The sequence below is a fragment of the Bombina bombina genome, chromosome 5, assembly GCF_027579735.1.
Source record: "Bombina bombina isolate aBomBom1 chromosome 5, aBomBom1.pri, whole genome shotgun sequence".
NCBI lineage: Eukaryota > Metazoa > Chordata > Amphibia > Anura > Bombinatoridae > Bombina > Bombina bombina.
Window position 1 is genome coordinate 185,521,573 of NC_069503.1, and position 20,853 is coordinate 185,542,425.

Consider the following 20,853-nt stretch of genomic DNA (forward strand, 5'->3'; position numbering starts at 1 on the left):
GAGGTAAATATAAACACAGTGAACAAAGTTACAATGTTGCTTATTTTGCCCAGGGGCATTTGTAAATGAGGTGCAATTCAATCCTGTAGAACAGTGATTTGCAACCTTTTTTTTTGCCGTGGCACACTTTTTTACATTAAAAAATCCTGTGGCACACCACCATCCCAAAATTTTACAAAATCACACATTGTAGCCTAATACAGGGTATATATACAGTATATATATATATATATATATATATATATATATATATATATATATATATATATATATATATATATATATACATATACACACACTGTACTGTGCTGTCATGCCATGTCTCCTACAAACTATACAAGACATATTGACATCCATTCACAAACAATCATAATGATTGTCAGTCTGCCGCGGCACACCTGAGGATCTCTCACGGCACACTAGTGTGCCACGGCACACTGGTTGAAAAACACTGCTGTAGAACCCCTACCTCTTATATGCAGCATCTGCACTGTATTTCTAAGGCATGTTGGCTTTTCTAAGCAGAGAAAGAAATAAGATAAACATGTAGTAGTATGTAGTATGTAGTAATAAATACTTTAGCAGAAGATAAGGTGCCCACCACTAAGGCTTAATATTTCGCTTTGCTGTCTTTTCGTACACAGACTTCATGGTCTAGAACCACCTTCCCTACACTAGTGGAATCCTTCACTTGTCAGCTACTTTAATAAATACAGGCTTCCTCCAGACTGTCTAGGATAGATTACAACTGGCACTTACTGTTGCATGCAGCTGATTTGGGTTTTTTGCACTTGTCAGAAATAGAGAGCCTATTACAAGTTTAAAGTAAATGTAATCGCAAGAGCACAATTGGATATTACGCTTGTTGGGTCAGTGCCACTGAAACCCTTGCATAAAGGTTAGTGCGTTAAAAAAAGTTGCACTAAACACAACATAAAAATATTCAAAATACAGTTAAACTCGTATAAACACTTCTGATAAAAAATTATTCATATATATATTAAAAAAAGTTATAAGGGTTCAAAGCTATTTAGAATATGACAGTGACTGCAAAGGGCTATAATGTAAACTGTATATACATGTCTAAATATGTGTATATATATCTATATATATATATATATATATATATATATATATATATATATATATATATATATACACGTGTGTGTGTGTGTGTGTGTGTAGAGATGTGTGTACATATGTAAAGTATCTATGTGTTTTACTGTATATTTACTGTACATATTTCACATTCCAATGTTCTTCACTTACAGGATTATATAATTTTTATTATATATATATATACACATACACCTGTATATCTATTTATCTATTTCTATAGATGTATAGGCATATGTATTTTACCTTAACATTATTAGAAATATCTAGAAATATATTTAATAGTAAGAATTAAATTATTTTGAAGAACATAGGAATGTAAAATATGTGTAACGCATTTTGGGGTTTATGATTTCAAGGTGTTGGTTATCGCACATTTTTAAAATATTAAATATAAAAAATTATTAATACAAATTATTTAAAATTATACATACTGAGTGATGTGCAGTGAGGTCAGAGGCTGGTGAGGCAACAAAATGGTTAAAATCCTCTAAACAAAAAAAATCTTGCTGTCCATATACAAATTTATACTACACTACAGTGGGTGGAGATAAATAACTAACCATTTATTATTAATTTTCCCCATTGTCACCAATGCCATCTCTGCAGCTTATCAAGCTTTATTGTTTTGCACTATACTGCACTATACAGCAGAACTAAAAATAAAGGGTGATGTACTGTACTGGGTGTAGGAGACATTGGTGCCAGGATATATAAAACATTTTATTTAAGCTTTATGTAATTAATAATGTATTTTTTATATCCATTGTCACCCGTCTTCTACATCCCCTGTATCTATCTCACCTACACACCTCATCCTCAATGACTTATATACAGACACTCTCAGGTTTCATATGTCTTAAACACAATGCCCGTCAGCACCTTATATGTAAACATTTAACACAACATAGAGGCTCCCTCTGCCTTACACACAGACCCCTCTCAAGTACCTTATATACAGTTACATAATATTATAGAGATGTCCACATAGACTACCATTTCTCAGTACTTTATATACAGATATTTTATATTAGAGAGGTTCACTCTGCATTTACACACATGGCTCCTCTCCAGTTCCTTATATACTATCCTTATATACTAATATATATATTATAGAGCTATTATAGGTTACTTCTGCCTCACAGACAACCCTTTCCCTAGTACATTTTTTACAGATATAAAATATTATAGGGAGATTAACATCAGCCTCACACACACAGCCCCCTCTCCAGTTCCTTATATACATATCTATATTATAGAGAGGTTCCCTCTGTCTCACAAACACCCCCTCCCCAGTTCCCTATATACAGATATATAATATTATGGAGTGTTCCCTCTGTCATGCAAACAGCCCTTCCCCCATACCTTATATACAAATAGAAAATATTATAGGAGGTATCCTCTGTCTCACACAGAGATCTTTCTCCAGTACCTTAAATACAGATAAATAATATTATATAGAGGTTTACTCTGCCTTACACACACACTCCCAAGTTCCCAAAAGAGAGGTTCCCTCTGCTACACACTCAACCCCCTCCCCAGTTCCTTATATACAGATATATAACATTATAAAGAGGTTCCCTCTGCCTCACACACAGCTCCCTGCCCAGTTCCTTATATACAGACATATAACATTATAAAGAGGTTCCCTCTGCCTCACACACATCCCCCTCCCCAGTTCCTTATATACAGATATATAACATTATAAAGAGGTTCCCTCTGTCTCACACAAATCCCCCTCCCCAGTTCCTTATATACAGAGCTTCCCTCTGTCTCTCACACACACTTTCCCTCTGACACACACACAAGTTCCTGCTTCTTTATAAGCACATAAACACATGCACACACCTTCTTCAGCACAGTATATACAGATATATACCAGTATAGGAAAGAGGGTTTTTCCTATTTCCAGTTGAGCACTAAGATTATGGCATCTAGCTAACATCCAGCTAAAGGACCTGTGATGTTATTACTGCTGCGACCACATGGCTACTGTGACATCACTGGTCCTTATGCTTATTAGGGACAAGCTGTTAGGTTATGTTAGTTAACAATAAGTGCATGTTTCTCTGTGCTATTTAAACTTTTCTCTCTACAGGGATGAGAAGCCAGTAGTCTCTGCAGCTACTCAAGTGGCTGGGAAGTCTAATATTAGCAGACATAATTGGACTGCTGCACCTAGATCTTCTACTAGGTTAATCCCCTGCATGACAGTCTAGCACAGCATCTCTGCACGGGACGTCTTCTCTTTGACACTTTCACTGATGATATGAAGCATTCCCTGCCCAGCCGGCTCACAAATAGGGGTAAAAAATAAAAATATTACAAGTAGTACTTACCATAACTAACCGCCGGGCAGGTCCTTCTTCTCATCAGCTCGGCTAGTCTTCTTGAGACACTCAGCACAGTGTCACAACTTCACACCGACCAACCATCTATCACAGGCCACACTTACAGTCTGACTCAATCACAGTGCACACATGACTCCACCGCAATCTTCTCGCTCTTCCCGCGCCAACAGCAACACGCGCCTCCACCAGGCTCCACAGGAAGAGTGAGTCAGATAGTAAGTCACGTGATGACACTGAGCAGATCTGATTGGCTCTCAAGTCCCGAGGCTGCTTGGAAAAAAGCCTCTATAGGGAGCATATGGGCCAGCCTGCGTGCAGCTTAAGCAGCACCACTGGGTGGCACTAGCTTGCAGCTCATACATTAGGCTAGCAAGCAAGTTGGGTGACAAACCATATTCATTCACTCCATTTAACGCAATTCAGAGCATGTCACACTCATTCCTGCCCCTTACGGGTGCTATTGTGGGGTACCTCCACCAAACCTTGCTCATGTACAGCCCCCAATAATTAATGGAGTATTGGCCCAATGGTATTTGCACCCAGTATGTAATACACTTCCAATGCTCCTGAGTCGGTAGATACAATGTTTTATATTCAGTCACACAATGTTGGATTCCCCTGATTGTGTCTGGGGTTACTCAGGCCTCAAACATCAATCAGTTAAAGGTACTTAGAGGGCAGGATTGCCATATATAATTGTCATACCATCCCCCTTCCCCTTAGGGAACCACAACACTGGGACTAGCACCTCAGGTTTGTGTCACCTACCTACTTTACACCAATAGTTTAAAATTTAGTATTGAGTTCAATCCCCTCGGATATATGGTGCCCAGCCTGTAGATCCATTCGGCTTCACGTATCAGTAATGCCTTGTTCCTGTCGCCACCTCTGTCCAATTTGGGTATGTGGTCTATCAATATGTAGTGTATTGACGATACCGGTGCAAATTCTCTGCGCAATGTCTCGCAACAGGTTGTTCTGATACACCTCTCTTGAGTGCTTGGCGAATCGCTAGCCTATGGTTTGCCATCCATTCTCGTAAAGTCCCTCCAACATAAAAACTTGAATATGGGCAGAATAGTAAGTACACTACATGTGTAGTATTGCATGAGAGGGAGCGTCTGATGATAAACAGCTTGTTGGTGTGAGGGTGATGGAAGGTTTTCGTCACAATTAGCCCATTACATGTAGTGGATCTCAGACACCTATATGAGCCCTTGACGTTCCTTGTGAGCCTTGTTGTATAACTCTGTTTCGGGTCTGTTTTAACTAATAGATCGAGGAGGTTGGTGCCCCTCTTATATCCCACCATGGGTTTCAGGGTGGTTGTTAACCTTAATTTGGGGTCTGACGTCGGCCAATGTGACCTCAGAATCTTGCCAGAATTTGCTGTGTTGGGTATAAAGGTGGTCGCTAGAATTAGCTTATCATCTTCTGAAGTTAGAATCTCTGTTCAAACCGAAAATAATTCTTATGTAAACAGAATTCAATGAAAGCGCTTCACTAATACTCTGGCCCTAAGATAGATAAACAATACATCATCAGGTGACAAAGATTTGGCATGATCTCTGATGCACAAGTAGCCGCTGCAATGTTAGAGAATGGAAACTGAGCTGATAGTCATATATGAAAGGAAATATATAGAACAAACATAAATCCCATTTTTATATATGGTCTTGCATTACAGAGATTACACAACTCACAACCCTCTGTCCCACTGTCTTTCCTGCTTTGTTGGCCAAATTTATGTCCCAGGAACACCAATATATTGAATCCTGGACCACCCATACAATGCACATATGACTGGCCAAATCAATCCTGAACTAGCCAGACTCTGCCTTCAAACTGCCAAAACTGATCCCTTAGCATCCTGGTCCCAACATTGAAGCATGCAGTGTTGGAAAGTATTGCCTAGATTACGAGTTTTGCGCTATAGAGGGTGCAAAACGAACACAACAAAAGTTGCGTTATTTCACCCTCCATAGCGTTGCCATTAGAGTTTCTGAAAAGCCTCCTTGTGCGTGTGATATGGTGGATAAGCACCAAATCCAAGGCTAAACACCGCACAAAATCCAAGGGCTGCTTTGACGTGCTCCCTGACATCGCCAACACTAATAAAAGTTACTAACCCCTATTCCGCCGCTCCCTGACATCACCACCACTATAATAAAGTTTTTAACCCCTAATCTGCCGCCCTCGACATTGCAGCCACTAATAAAAGCTATTAACCCCTATTCTGCCGCTCCCCGACAACGCTGCCACTATAATAAATGTATTAACCCCTAAACCTCTGGCCTCCCACATCACCGCCCCTAAATAAACATATTAACCCCTAAACCACCAGCCCCCACATTGCAAAAAAACTAAATTAAACCATTAACTCCTAAATCTAACAACCCCCTAACTTCATATTTAAATTACAATATCCCTATCTTAAAATAAATAAAAACTTACCTGTGAAATTACAAAACCTTAGTTTAAACTATAAATGAACATAACAAAACTATTATATTAAAATTAAAATAACTACCAATTTAAAAATCTAAATAACACATAAAAAAAACAACACTACTAAAAAATGTAAGTCTAAAATTGCAAAAAATACTAAATTACAAAACATAACAAACAAAATTATCAAAAATTGGTAGCTAAGGTTTTGCTTAGAGTTGGGTTTTTTTATTTTGGGGAGTTGGTTGGGTGGTGGGTTTTACTTTTGGGGCGTCTTTGTATTTTTTCCAGGTAAAAGAGATGAATTCTTTAAGGGCTATTGGTAGGGGCTTTCTATTTTTATAGGGCTATTAGATTAGGTGTAATTGTTTTGTTTTTATTTTTAATAATTTTGTTTGCTATTTTTCGTAATTTAGTGTTTGTTATTTTTCGTAATTAAGTATTTTTTATTTTTTGTAATCTTAGACTTTTTTTTTTTTAGTAGTGTTAGGTTTTTTAATGTATAATTTAGTTTTTTTAATTGGTAGTTATTTTAATTTTAGTATAATAGTTTAGTATAATAGTTATGTTCAGTGTTAATTTCGTCGACTAAAACTAGACTAAAATGACTATAAAACTAAAGAAATTCTAATGACTAAAATACGACTAAAACTAAAATGGCATTTTAGTCAAAAGACTATGACTAAAATTAAATAAAAATTTGGTGACAAAAACATTTTATGCAAGTTGTTATAATCAATCCATATCCAATTTCTGCTCTTTTGTAAAATTTACGAAACTTAATTTTATTAAATTTTAAGATAACTAAAGACATGTTCTATACCACAACAGTTAAATCTGTTAAATCTGTATTGCATGTTCAAACCTTAATACCATAAATAAAAACAGGTTAATAAACCTTTACTCCAGGAGTATATAATGAGTTTGGAAGTTCTAGAGCAGTGCTAATATCATTGCCGAAAATTTTTCGAATCTGTGAACAATCAATTGATTCTTCCTATAGAAATAAGTATAACCTATGAATAAGGGTTTAAGTTATGCTGTGCCTGTGCTAGCTGCAGAAACTTTTTGCTGTGTTGAGTTACTTGATACTTGTTTTAATTATTAACAGAGAACTGTTAAAGTTTTAATATTGTTTAAATAATGCATTACACTTTAACTATACCCCTTAGATTTTAGTCAACTAAAATCTACTGGAGATTCAGTCGACTAAAACTAGACTAAAACTAAAACAATTCAGATGACTAAAATACGACTAAAACTAAAATGGCATTTTAGTCAAAAGACTAAAACTAAGACTAAATTGAAACTTGCCGTCAAAATTAACACTGGTTATGTTAGGTTAATTGTTAGTTTAAACTTAGGTTTATTTAATTTCACAGTTAAGTTTTTATTTATTTTAAGATAGGGATATTGTAATATTAATTTAAAGTTAGGGGGGGATTTAGGGGTTAATAGTTTAATTTATTAGTGGCGATGTGGGGGGCTGGCGGTTTAGGGGTTAATAGGTTTATTTAGTAGTGGCGATGTGGGGGGCTGGCAGTTTAGGGGTTAATAGCTTTAGTTAGTGGCGGCAGTGGCGGGGAGCAGCAGAATAGGGGTTGATAACTTTATTATAGTGACGGGGATGTGGGTGGACGGCAGATTAGGGGTTAATAAGTTTTAAATAGTGTTTGTGATGCGGGAGGGCCTCGGTCTAAGGGTTAATGGGTAGTTTATGGGTTCTAGTGTACTTTGTAACAGTTTAGTTATGAGTTTTGTGAAACATTTTTGTTAAACAAAATCCATAACTACTGCTCTCAGATGGCGGTATGGAGTGCGTCGGTATAGGCTGTAATGCAAGCCTTTTAGCCGGACCGCACAACCTGTAATACCGGCGCTTTGGAAATCCCACATAAAAACGTCATATTTTTTGAGTGCAGGATTGACATTGCGTTACAGGCTAAAATGCTTGCGGTATAGCTATACCGACACGACTCGTAATGGCTGCATTACTGTTTTTAAGCTGAAATTGCCATTTTTTTCAGCGTTAAAACCGTAACGCAAAACTCGTAATCTAGGTGTATGTTAGTAACATGATATTAACAGAATATTATTTAATATGGCTAACTTTGAAAAGTGCTACAACAAGCTTGTGTTCTAGATGTTATATTTGAGAAACTATTAAAAAAATATATTAAGTTTAAGGAGAAAGATATATTTTTTTTAGATCATAAGTATTAAATATACTCCATTACAAGGAGAACTGGTGCAAACCCTCATCTAAAATATAACCAGATATGCAAGAAAGAACAGGGCGGGACATAGCACTCTTTTATACAAAAATACAAACTATTTATTGAAAAATAAAAACACCTCCAACACAGTGAATAGATTCAAATAAAAACATTAATATGGGTGGTACCACCTACTAGTTATGTGACTGACCAAGCGGTTCATATGCTAGCATTAAAAATACATATGGTCCCAGCAAAATGTGTATGGGCAAAAATCGTCATGCACATGTATCCGCATACGTTCCAAGCTTTGGCAAGTCTTTTAAATCAAGTGAGTTGCAAACAAGAGTGTGAACAGTTATTTGCTTCCACGGAACTGAGAAAATCCATTCAGACATACACTCATATACATAAACATTTGACTGACCTACAGTGCATCAGGTACAGCAGTATTCACTTCACACAAGGTCCCACTAGAGATCCAACAAGTGGCTGTTGTATCCTCGGCTTTATCTTTTGTCAGGACCATATGTATTTTAATGCTAGCATATGATCTGCTTGGTCTGTCACTTAACTAGTAGGTGGTACCACCTATATTAATGTTTTTAGTATCCATGTGAATCTATTCACTGTGTTGGAGATGTTTTTTATACAAAAATACAAACTATTTATTGAAAAATACAGAGTGCTGTGTCCCTTTTCTTTTTGATGTATCCCTTCCCTGTTCTTTCATTTATATTTGGTTATATTAAAAAAAATGACTCATCACTGTTGATAAGTTATTGATAGCATGAGGCTACATTTTTAGTGCTAATGCAATTATTAGCACCCACCTATTTTTCTTAAAGCAAACAAATCCAATAAATAATATAAATGCTAAACGTGGTGCAGTATGTATGTATCGTATGTGATAATTACGCATTATACCTCCTCACCTTTTGCGCTTTATGTTGATCTGGACTATTATTTTTTTATGAGTCAGAAAAGACTACATGAAAATCCATAATGGATATCTGTATTGCAATTTAGCTTAACATCGTTTGACTTAAACTAGTTATTCAATTTAAGACATTAACAATCAGAGGTAACTTTGAAAGCATCCAATAACAGAAAGAACTGGAATGAAAATAAGCATATTTTATCCAGAATCCTTTGCTGCATTGGAAACAATCGGCTAGATTATGAGTTTTTGTCGGTAAGGCTTGCGATGCTAACACTCAGTTTATGCTCACCACTCACTTACAGACAGCGCTGGTATTACGATTTTTTTTAAATCCGGCGTTAGCCGCAAAAAAGTGAGCGGAGAACAAAATTTAGCTCCACATCTCACCTCAATACCAGTGCTGCTTACGGTAGCGGTGAGCTGGCTGAACGTGCTCGTGCACAATTTCCCCATAGGAATCAATATGGCAGAATCGGCTGAAAAAAAAACAAACACCTACAAAAAAGCAGCGTTCAGTTCCTAACGCAGCCCCATTGATTCCTATGGGGAAATACATTTTATGTCTACACCTAACATGAACCCCGAGTCTAAACACCCCTAATCTTACACTTATTATCCCCTAATCTGCCGCCCCTGACATCGCCGACACCTACATTATATTATTAACCCCTAATCTGCCGCTCCGGACACCGCCGCCATCAACATTATACCTATGAACCCCTAATCTGCTGCCCCCAACATCGCCGACACCTACATTATATTTATTTACCCTAATCTGCCGTCCCCAATGTCGCCGCCACCTAATTACACTTATTAACCCCTAATCTGCCGCCGCCAACGTCGCCACCACTATAATAAATATATTAACCCCTAAACCTAAGTCTAACCCTAACCCTAACACCCCCCTAATTTAAATATAATTTAAAATAATCTAAATAAAATTACTACAATTAAATTATTCCTATTTAAAACTAAATACTTACCTGTAAAATAAACCCTAAGGCCTAGATTTGGAGTTTGGCGTTAGCCATGAAAACCAGCGTTAGAGGCTCCTAACGCTGGTTTTAGGCTAACTCCGGTATTTGGAGTCACTCAAAAAAGGGTCTAACGCTCACTTTTCAGCCGCGACTTTTCCATACTGCAGATCCCCTTACGTAAATTGCGTATCCTATCTTTTCAATGGGATCTTTCTAACGCCGGTATTTAGAGTCGTGTCTGAAGTGAGCGTTAGAATTCTAACGACAAAACTCCAGCCGCAGAAAAAAGTCAGTAGTTAAGAGCATTTTGGGCTAACGCCGGTTCATAAAGCTCTCAACTACTGTACTCTAAAGTACACTAACACCCATAAACTACCTATGTACCAGTAAACCGAGGTCCCCCCACATCGCCGCCACTCGATTACATTTTTTTAACCCCTAATCTGCCGACCGCCACCTACGTTATACTTATGTACCCCTAATCTGCTGCCCCTAACACCGCCGACCCCTGTATTATATTTATTAACCCCTAATCTGCCACCCACAACGTTGCCGCAAACTACTTACAATAATTAACCCCTAATTTGCCGACCGCAAAGCTCTGCTACTTAAGTTATCCTTATGTATCCCTAATCTGCTGCCCCTAACACCGCCGACCCCTATATTATATTTATTAACCCCTAATATGCCCCCCACAACGTCGCCGCTACCTACCTACACTTATTAACCCCTAATCTGCCGAGCGGACCGCACCGCTACTATAATAAAGTTATTAACCCCTAATCCACCTCACTAACCCTATAATAAATAGTATTAACCCCTAATCTGCCCTCCCTAACATCGCCGACACCTAACTTCAAACATTAACCCCTAATCTGCCGACCGGAGCTCACCGATATTCTAATAAATGTATTAACCCCTAAAGCTAAGTCTAACTTTAACATTAACACCCCCCTAAATTAAATATAATTTTAATCTAACGAAATTAATTAACTCTTATTAAATAACTTATTCCTATTTAAAGCTAAATACTTACCTGTAAAATAAACCCTAATATAGCTACAATATAAATTATAATTACATTGTAGCTATTTTAGGATTAATATTTATTTTACAGGCAACTTTGTAATTATTTTAACCAGGTACAATAGCTATTAAATAGTTAAGAACTATTTAATAGTTACCTAGTTAAAATAATTACAAAATTACCTGTAAAATAAATCCTAACCTAAGTTACAATTAAACCTAACACTAGACTATCATTAAATTAATTAAATAAAATATCTACAATTACCTACAATTAAACCTAACACTACACTATCAATACATTAATTAAATAAAATACCTACAAATAACTACAATGAAATAAACTAACTAAAGTACAAAAAATAAAAAAGAACTAAGTTACAAAAAATAAAAAAATATTTACAAACATAAGAAAAATCTTACAACAATTTTAAACTAATTACACCTACTCTAAGCCCCCTAATAAAATAACAAAACCCCCCAAAATAAAAAAATATCCTACCCTATTCTAAATTACTAAAGTTCAAAGCTCTTTTACCTTACCAGCCCTGAACAGGGCCCTTTGCGGGGCATGCCCCAAGAAGTTCAGCTCTTTTGCCTGTAAAAAACAACATACAATACCCCCCCCCAACATTATAACCCACCACCCACATACCCCTAATCTAACCCAAACCCCCCTTAAATAAACCTAACACTAAGCCCCTGAAGATCTTCCTACCTTGTCTTCACCCTGCCAGGTTCACCGATCGGTCCAGAAGAGCTCCTCCGATGTCCTGATCCAAGCCCAAGCGGGGGGCTGAAGATGTCCATGATCTGGTCGAAGTCTTCATCCAAGCGGGGCAGAAGAGGTCTTCCATCCGATTGAAGTCTTCATCCAGGCGGCATCTTCTATCGTCATCCATCCGGAGCGAAGTGGCAGCATCCTGAAGACCTCCGACGCGGAACATCCATCCTGCCCGACGACTGAACGACGAATGACGGTTCCTTTAAATGACGTCATCCAAGATGGCGTCCCTCGAATTCCGATTGGCTGATAGGATTCTATCAGCCAATCGGAATTAAGGTAGGAAGATTCTGATTGGCTGATGGAATCAGCCAATCAGAATCAAGTTCAATCCGATTGGCTGATCCAATCAGCCAATCAGATTGAGCTCGCATTCTATTGGCTGATCGGAACAGCCAATAGAATGCAAGCTCAATCTGATTGGCTGATTGGATCAGCCAATCGGATTGAACTTGATTCTGATTGGCTGATTCCATCAGCCAATCAGAATATTCCTACCTTAATTCCGATTGGCTGATAGAATCCTATCAGCCAATCGGAATTCGAGGGACGCCATCTTGGATGACATCATTTAAAGGAACCGTCATTCGTCGTTCAGTCATCGGGCAGGATGGATGTTCCGCGTCGGAGGTCTTCAGGATGCTGCCGCTTCACTCCGGATGGATGACGATAGAAGATGCCGCCTGGATGAAGACTTCAATCGGATGGAAGACCTCTTCTGCCCCGCTTGGATGAAGACTTCGACCGGATCATGGACATCTTCAGCCCCCCGCTTGGGCTTGGATCAGGACATCGTAGGAGCTCTTCTGGACCGATCGGTGAACCTGGCAGGGTGAAGACAAGGTAGGAAGATCTTCAGGGGCTTAGTGTTAGGTTTATTTAAGGGGGGTTTGGGTTAGATTAGGGGTATGTGGGTGGTGGGTTATAATGTTGGGGGGGGTATTGTATGTTTTTTTTTACAGGAAAAAGAGCTGAACTTCTTGGGGCATGCCCCGCAAAGGGCCCTGTTCAGGGCTGGTAAGGTAAAAGAGCTTTGAACTTTAGTAATTTAGAATAGGGTAGGGCATTTTTTTATTTTGGGGAGCTTTGTTATTTTATTAGGGGGCTTAGAGTAGGTGTAATTAGTTTAAAATTGTAAGATTTTTCTTATGTTTGTAAATATTTTTTTATTTTTTGTAACTTAGTTCTTTTTTATTTTTTGTACTTTAGTTAGTTTATTTAATTGTATTTATTTGTAGGAATTGTATTTAATTTATTGATAGTGTAGTGTTAGGTTTAATTGTAGGTAATTGTAGATATTTTATTTAATTAATTTAATGATAGTCTAGTGCTAGGTTTAATTGTAACTTAGGTTAGGATTTATTTTACAGGTAATTTTGTAATTATTTTAACTAGGTAACTATTAAATAGTTCTTAACTATTTAATAGCTATTGTACCTGGTTAAAATAATTACAAAGTTGCCTGTAAAATAAATATTAATCCTAAAATAGCTACAATGTAATTATAATTGATATTGTAGCTATATTAGGATTTATTTTACAGGTATTTAGCTTTAAATAGGAATAATTTATTTAATAAGAGTTAATTAATTTCGTTAGATTAAAATTATATTTAATTTAGGGGGGTGTTAGTGTTAGGGTTAGACTTAGCTTTAGGGGTTAATACATTTATTAGAATAGCGGTGAGCTCCGGTCAGCAGATTAGGGGTTAATAATTGAAGTTAGGTGTCGGCGATGTTAGGGAGGGCAGATTAGGGGTTAATACTATTTATTATAGGGTTAGTGAGGCGGATTAGGGGTTAATAACTTTATTATAGTAGCGGTGCGGTCCGCTCGGCAGATTAGGGGTTAATAAGTGTAGGCAGGTGGAGGCGACATTGTGGGGAGCAGATTAGGGGTTAATAAATATAATATAGGGGTCGGCGGTGTTAGGGGCAGCAGAGTAGGGGTACATAGGGATAATGTAAGTAGCGGCGGTTTACGGAGCAGCAGATTAGGGGTTAAAAATAATATGCAGGTGTCAGCGATAGCGGGGGCGGCAGATTAGGGGTTAATAAGTGTAAGGTTAGGGGTGTTTAGACTCGGGGTACATGTTAGGGTGTTAGGTGCAGACGTAGGAAGTGTTTACGCATAGCAAACAATGGGGCTGCGTTAAGAGCTGAACGCGGCTTTTTTGCAGGTGTTAAGTTTTTTTCAGCTCAAACAGCCCCATTGTTTCCTATGGAGGAATCGTGCACGAGCACGTTTTTTAGGCTGGCCGCGTCCGTAAGCAACTCTGGTATCGAGACTTGAAGTTGCGTTAAAAATGCTCTACGCTCCTTTTTTGGAGCCTAACGCAGCCTTTATGTGGACTCTCAATACCAGAGTTATTTTTATGGTGCGGCCAGAAAAAAGCCGGTGTTAGCTACGCGGGTCCTTACCGACAAAACTCTAAATCTAGCCGTAAGATAGCTACAATATAACTAATAGTTACATTGTATCTAGCTTAGGGTTTATTTTTATTTTACAGGCAACTTTGTATTTATTTTAACTAGGTACTATAGTTATTAAATAGTTATTAACTATTTAATAACTACCTAGCTAAAATAAAGAGAAATTTACCTGTAAATTAACCCTAACCTAAATTACAATTACACCTAATTTTTTTAAACTAATTACACCAAATCTAATCCCCCTAATAAAATAAAAATCCCTCCAAAATAATAAAAAGCCCTACCCTATACTAAATTACAAATAGCCCTTAAAAGGGCTTTTTGCGGAGCATTGCCCCAAAGTAATCAGCTCTTTTACCTGTAAAAAAAAATACAATACCCCCCAACATTAAAACCAACCACCCACACACCCAACCCTACTCTAAAACCCACCCAATACCCCCTTAATAAAACCTAACACTAACCCCTTGAAGATCACCCTACCTTGATCTACCGGGCAGAAGTGGTCATCCAGACGGACAGAAGTCTTCATCTTATCCGGGCAGAAGAGGATCTCCAGACGGGCAGAAGTCTTCATCCAGGCGGCCTCTTCTATTTTCATCCATCCGGAGCGGAGTGGGTCCATCTTCAAGACATCCAACGCGGGGCATCCTCTTCATCCGACGGCCGATGACTAAATGACGGTACCTTTAAGTGACGTCATCCAAGATGGCGTCCCTTCAATTCCGATTGGCTGAGAGAATTCTATCAGCCAATCGGAATTAAGGTAGAAAAAATCCTATTGGCTTATCCATTCAGCCATTAGGACTGAAGTTCAATCCTATTGGCTGATCCAATCAGCCAATAGGATTGAGCTCACATTCTATTGGCTGATTGGAACAGCCAATAGAATGCGAGCTCAATCCTATTGGCTGATTGGATCAGCCAATAGGATTTTCTTTTACAAGATTTGACGAGTCCACGGATTTCATCCTTACTTGTGGGATATTAACCTCCTGCTAACAGGAAGTGGCAAAGAGCACCACAGCAGAGCTGTATATATAGCTCCTCCCTTCCCTCCACCCCCAGTCATTCTCTTTGCCTGTGTTAGTAATAGGAATAGGTAAATTGAGGTGTTAGTTTTAGTTTCTTCAATCAAGAAGTTTAAAATTTGTATTTTAAACTTGTGTTTCATAGTCCTGTATAGTGTTAAGCTTGTCTTTTATATGCTAAGTAATTTATCTTTGCAAATATATACCTATATTTTAGAATTTACTTTATTGCTGCTAAAGAATATTTCATCTCAGATAACTTAGCATAGAAATTGACTGGTAAAGTGTATTGTTCTATTGTTTAACTAAGCACTGTTAAAGTTAGTGGCTCATATCTTGGTATCTCATTTTGATATTTTAATTAAATTCAATTGTGAATAAGGTTAATAAATAAGGCAACTTTTATGATCTTTGCATAGCATATTATAATAGTTTAAACGTGTATAGTTTGATTCAGGTCTGGCTTTCTACAAATATATTTCAATGTGTCTATAAATTTTAACTAATATAAAGAATTTAGAAATTTACATTCATTTTATTGTTTTGTATATGCATTTTACTGGGGGTTTATTTTAAAGGATAATTATTAAATATTTTGTATTGTAACCCGGTCATATACTGACACACTAACCCCCGAAGATCCACTTACAGTTTTCGAAGACCGGACATCCATCCTCATCCAAGCAGCAGAAGTCCTCAGCGAAGCCGGCAGAAGTCTTCATCCAAGCGGGCCGAAGTCCTCCTAGAAGCGGGCAGAAGTCTTCATCCAGACGGCATCTTCTATCTTCATCCATCCGGCGTAGAGCAGTTCCATCTTCAAGACATCCGGCGTGGAGCATCCTCTTCTTACGACGACTCTAGCAGAATGAAGTTTCCCTTTAAATGACGTCATCCAAGATGGCGTCCCTTACATTCCGATTGGCTGATAGAATTCTATTGGCTATTCCAATCAGCCAATAGAATGGCAATTGGAATGTAAGGGACGCCATCTTGGATGACGTCATTTAAAGGGACACTTCATTCTGCAAGAGTTGTCGTAAAAAGAGGATGCTCCGTGCCGGATGTCTTGAAGATGGAGATGCTCCGTGAGGAGGACTTCGATCCGCTTGGATGAAGATTTCTGCCAGCTTCGCTGAGGACTTCTGCCGCTTGGATGAGGATGGATGTCCGGTCTTCGAAAACTGTAAGTGGATCTTTGGGGGTTAGTGTTAGGTTTTTTTAAGGGTTTATTGGGTGGGTTTTAATTTTAGAATAGGGACTTTGGGCTGAAAAAGAGCTAAATGCCCTTTTAAGGGCAATGCCCATACAAATGCCCTTTTCAGGGCAATGGGGAGCTTAGGTATTTTAGTTAGGTTTTTATTTGGGGGGTTTGGTTGTGTGGGTGGTGGGTTTTACTTTTGAGGGGATGTTTGTATTTTATTTCACAGGTAAAAGAGCTGATTTCTTTGGGGCAATGCCCCGCAAAAGGACCTTTTAAGGGCCATTGGTAGTTTATTGTAGGCTAGGTTTTTTTTATTTTAGGGGGGCTTTTTTATTTTGAATGGGCTATTAGATTAGGTGTAATTAGTTTAAATATTTGATCATTTCTTTTTTATTTTGTGTAACAGTGTTTTTTATTTTGTGTAACTTAGTGTTTTTTATTTTGTGTAACTTAGTTGTTATTTTTTTGTAACTTAGTAATTCTTTATAGTAGATTTAAATAACTTGAGTAAAGTTAGGTTTTTAAATATGTTATATACAGTAGTTAATTTAATTGTTAGTTTAATGTAATTTTAGTATAATAGGGTAGGTTAATTAATAGTTTAATATAGTTTAATGTAATTTTAGTATAATAGTTAGGGTAGGTTAATTAATAGTTTAATATAGTTTATATCAATTCTAAAGGTAATTTTAAATTTATTATAAGATAGGGATGAGTTAATATTTAATGTAAAGTTAGCGGCTTGTTAGGTTTAGGGGTTAATAGCTTAATTTAGTTTATGGTGATGTGGGGGGCTGGCGGTTTAGGGGTTAATAGGTTTAGTAAGTGGTAGTCCAGGGGTTTAGGGGTTAATACATTTATTTAGTTGCGGAGGGGTCCGGGAGTGGCGGAATAGGGGTTTATACTTTAATTTAGTTGCAGAGGGGTCCGGGAGAGCCGGATTGGGGTTAATAACATTATGTGGGTGGCGGCAGGGTCCAGGAGCGGCCGGATAGGGGTTAATAACATTATGTAGGTGGCGACGGGGTCCGAGAGCGGCGGAATAGAGGTTAATATATTTTATGTAAGTGGTGGCGATGTCAGAGGGGCAGATTAGGGGTGTTTAGACTCGGGGCTTATGTTAGGGTGTTTGGTGTAAACGTTACTTTTATTCTACCATAGAAATCAATGAGATATCTGGCAGCATCGAACATAAGCTTTCGCTGCTTTCAGACTTCCGTGGATTCCTATGGCATCCGTGGCCTCCAGGGTGGCAGATTGAAAAGCAGGTACGCAGGGCCGGAATAGTGGCGAGCATACCTGTTAAAAGTTTGAAAAATGGCAAAAGTTGTCAGATAGTGCCGAATTTGTATTCGGAACATCTGTAATGACGTAAGCATCGATCTGTGTCGGATTGAGCCCGGCGGATCGCATGTTACGTCACAAATTTCAACTTTTTCCGGTCTGTAGGCTTTGATAAATGGGGCGAATCAGGCTTGCCACAATTACGCTGCAGAATTCCAGCATATTTGCGGTTGATGGCTTGATAAATATCCCTCTGTGTCTGAAGCAGCAAAGCAACACCAAGACATCAGTAAACTTCCACCATGTTTGACAGTAGGGACTGTATTCTTTTCTTCAAAAGCCTAATTTCTTTTTTTGAAAACAGTAGAATGAGGGGCTTTACCAAAAAGCTCTAATTTTGTATCGTCTGTCCACAGCACATTCTCCCAAAAGGATTTTGGCTTCCTCAGGTAAGTTTTGGAAAACTCCAATCTGGCTTTTTCTTTTTGTCAGCAGTGGGGTCCTCCTGGGTCTCCTACCAAAGTGTCCCTTTTCATTCAGATGGCGACGTATAGTGTGAGCTGACACATTTGTACCCTATGCCTGAAGGTCAGCCTGAATGTGTCTGGAAGTTGTTTTTTATCCCCCATTTGAATAATCCTTCGTTGCAATATTGATCAAATTTTCTCTTTCGTCCACATCCAGGGAGATTAGCTACAGTGCCATGGGCTGTAAACTTCTTGTCAATTTTGTGCACAGTAGTCGACACAGGAACATTAAGATCTCTGGAGATTGTCTTGTAACCTTGAGATTGTCCATGCTTTTCCATAATTTTTCTTCTCAAATACTCAGAGAATTCTTTGCTGCTCTTTCTCTTCTCCATGCTCAGTGTGGCACACAGGCACACAACAGAAAGGTTGAGTCACTTTTTAACCATTTTAACTGGTTGCCGGTGTGATTTCTATATTGTCAGCACCTGTTAATTTATACAGGTGAGTTTAATTACAAGAGAATCAGAAACTTGGGCCTCCATTACATGTGCAGCGTCGCCCGCAAAAGCCCCCGCTGCCAGTTTTTATGCAATTTTGGTATTACATATTCGGCGTAGCATACAAGTTACGCCCGTATATTTCACCTGTTGTTCGCAATTTTTACTCCCATAGGCTAACATGGGACCGCGTTGTAAATCGGTATCCAATATCCAGCGCAAGGCCTTACGTGGCGAAAATTGAGAAATCTTACTCCACTTTTTCCTCACCATAAAAGGCAGCCGTAGCAGGCCTTGCACTGAGTATGGGAGCACCGTAACTCCCGAAAATGCCTGCAAAAATAAACTAACACCTAACATAAGCGCAATGTCTATCTAACTGTCAACCGCAATACCCCACTGCAATAACTAATAAACTCTATTAACCCCTAAACCGCCATAGCCCACATAGCCTATTAAATGTATTAACCCCTAATCTGCCACCGCCAACGTCGCCGCCACTATAATAAAGTTATTAACCCTAACCCTAACACCCCCCTAACTTAAATATTATTTAAATAAATCTAAATAAATTTACTATTATTAACTCAATTATTCCTATTTAAAACTAAATACTTACCTATAAAATAAACCCTAAGATAGCTACAATATAATGAATAATTACATTGTAGCTATTTTAGGATTTATTTTTATTTTACAGGGAACTTTGTATTTATTTTAACTAGGTACAATAGCTATTAAATAGTTAATAAATATTTAATAGCTACCTAGTTAAAATAAATTTAATTTACCTGTAAAATAAATCCTAACCTAAGTTACAATTCCACCTAACACTACACTATCATTAAATAAATTAAATTAATTAACTACAATTACCTAAAATTAAATACAATTAAATAAAATAAACTGTAGTACAAAAAAACAAACACTAAATTACAGAAAATAATTTTTTTTACAAGAAGTTTAAACTAATTGCACCTAATCTAAGCCCCCTAATAAAATAAAAAGGCCCCCCAAAATAATAAAATTCCCTACCCTATACTAAGTTGCAAATAGCCCTTAAAAGGAATTAAGGTAGGAAAAATCCTATTGGCTGATGCCAAGAAGGGACGCCTTCTTGGATGACGTCATTTAAAGGAAACTTCATTCGTTGGTTAGTCGTCGGCCAGGAAGGATACTCCGTGTCGGATGTCTTCAAGATGGAGCCGCTCCTCGTCGGATGGAAGAAGATAGAAGATGCCGCTTGGATGAAGACTTCTGCCCAGCTGGAGGACCTCTTCTGCCCGGATCGGATGAAGACTTCTGTCTGGCTGGAGGACCTCTTCTGCCTGGATCGGATGAAGACTTCTGCCCGGCTGGAGGACCTCTTCTGCCCGGATCGGATGAAGACTTCTGCCCGGCTGGGTGAAGATGGCTCAAGGTAGGGTGATCTTCAAGGGGTTACTTCTTGTAATTTTTTTTTATTTTCCGTAATTTAGTGTTTGTTTTTTTTGTACTATGGTTTATTTTATTTAATTGTATTTAATTTTAGGTAATTGTAGTTAATTAATTTAATTTATTTAATGATAGTGTAGTGTTAGGTGTATTTGTAACTTAGGTTAGGATTTATTTTACAGGTAAATTTGTATTTATTTTAACTAGGTAGCTATTAAATAGTTATTAACTATTTAATAGCTATTGTAAGTTGCCTGTAAAATAAAAATAAATCCTAAATAGCTACAATGTAATTATTAATTATATTGTAGCTATCTTAGAGTTTATTTTATAGGTATTTAGTTTTAAATAGGAATAATTGAGTTAATAATAGTAAATTTAATTAGATTTATTTAAATAATATTTAAGTTGGGGTTAGGGTTAGACTTAGGTTTAGGGGTTAATAACTTTATTATAGTGGTGGGACGTTGGCGGCTGCAGATTAGGGGTTAATACATTTAATAGGCTATGTGGGCTATGGCGGTTTAGGGGTTAATACTTGAGTAGGTTAATTCCGTTGTGAGCTATGGTGCGCAGCATTATTATCTCGCACCTCATCCTGTCACTACCACCATTAAAGGAAAACTGCTCCGGCAGTCCAATA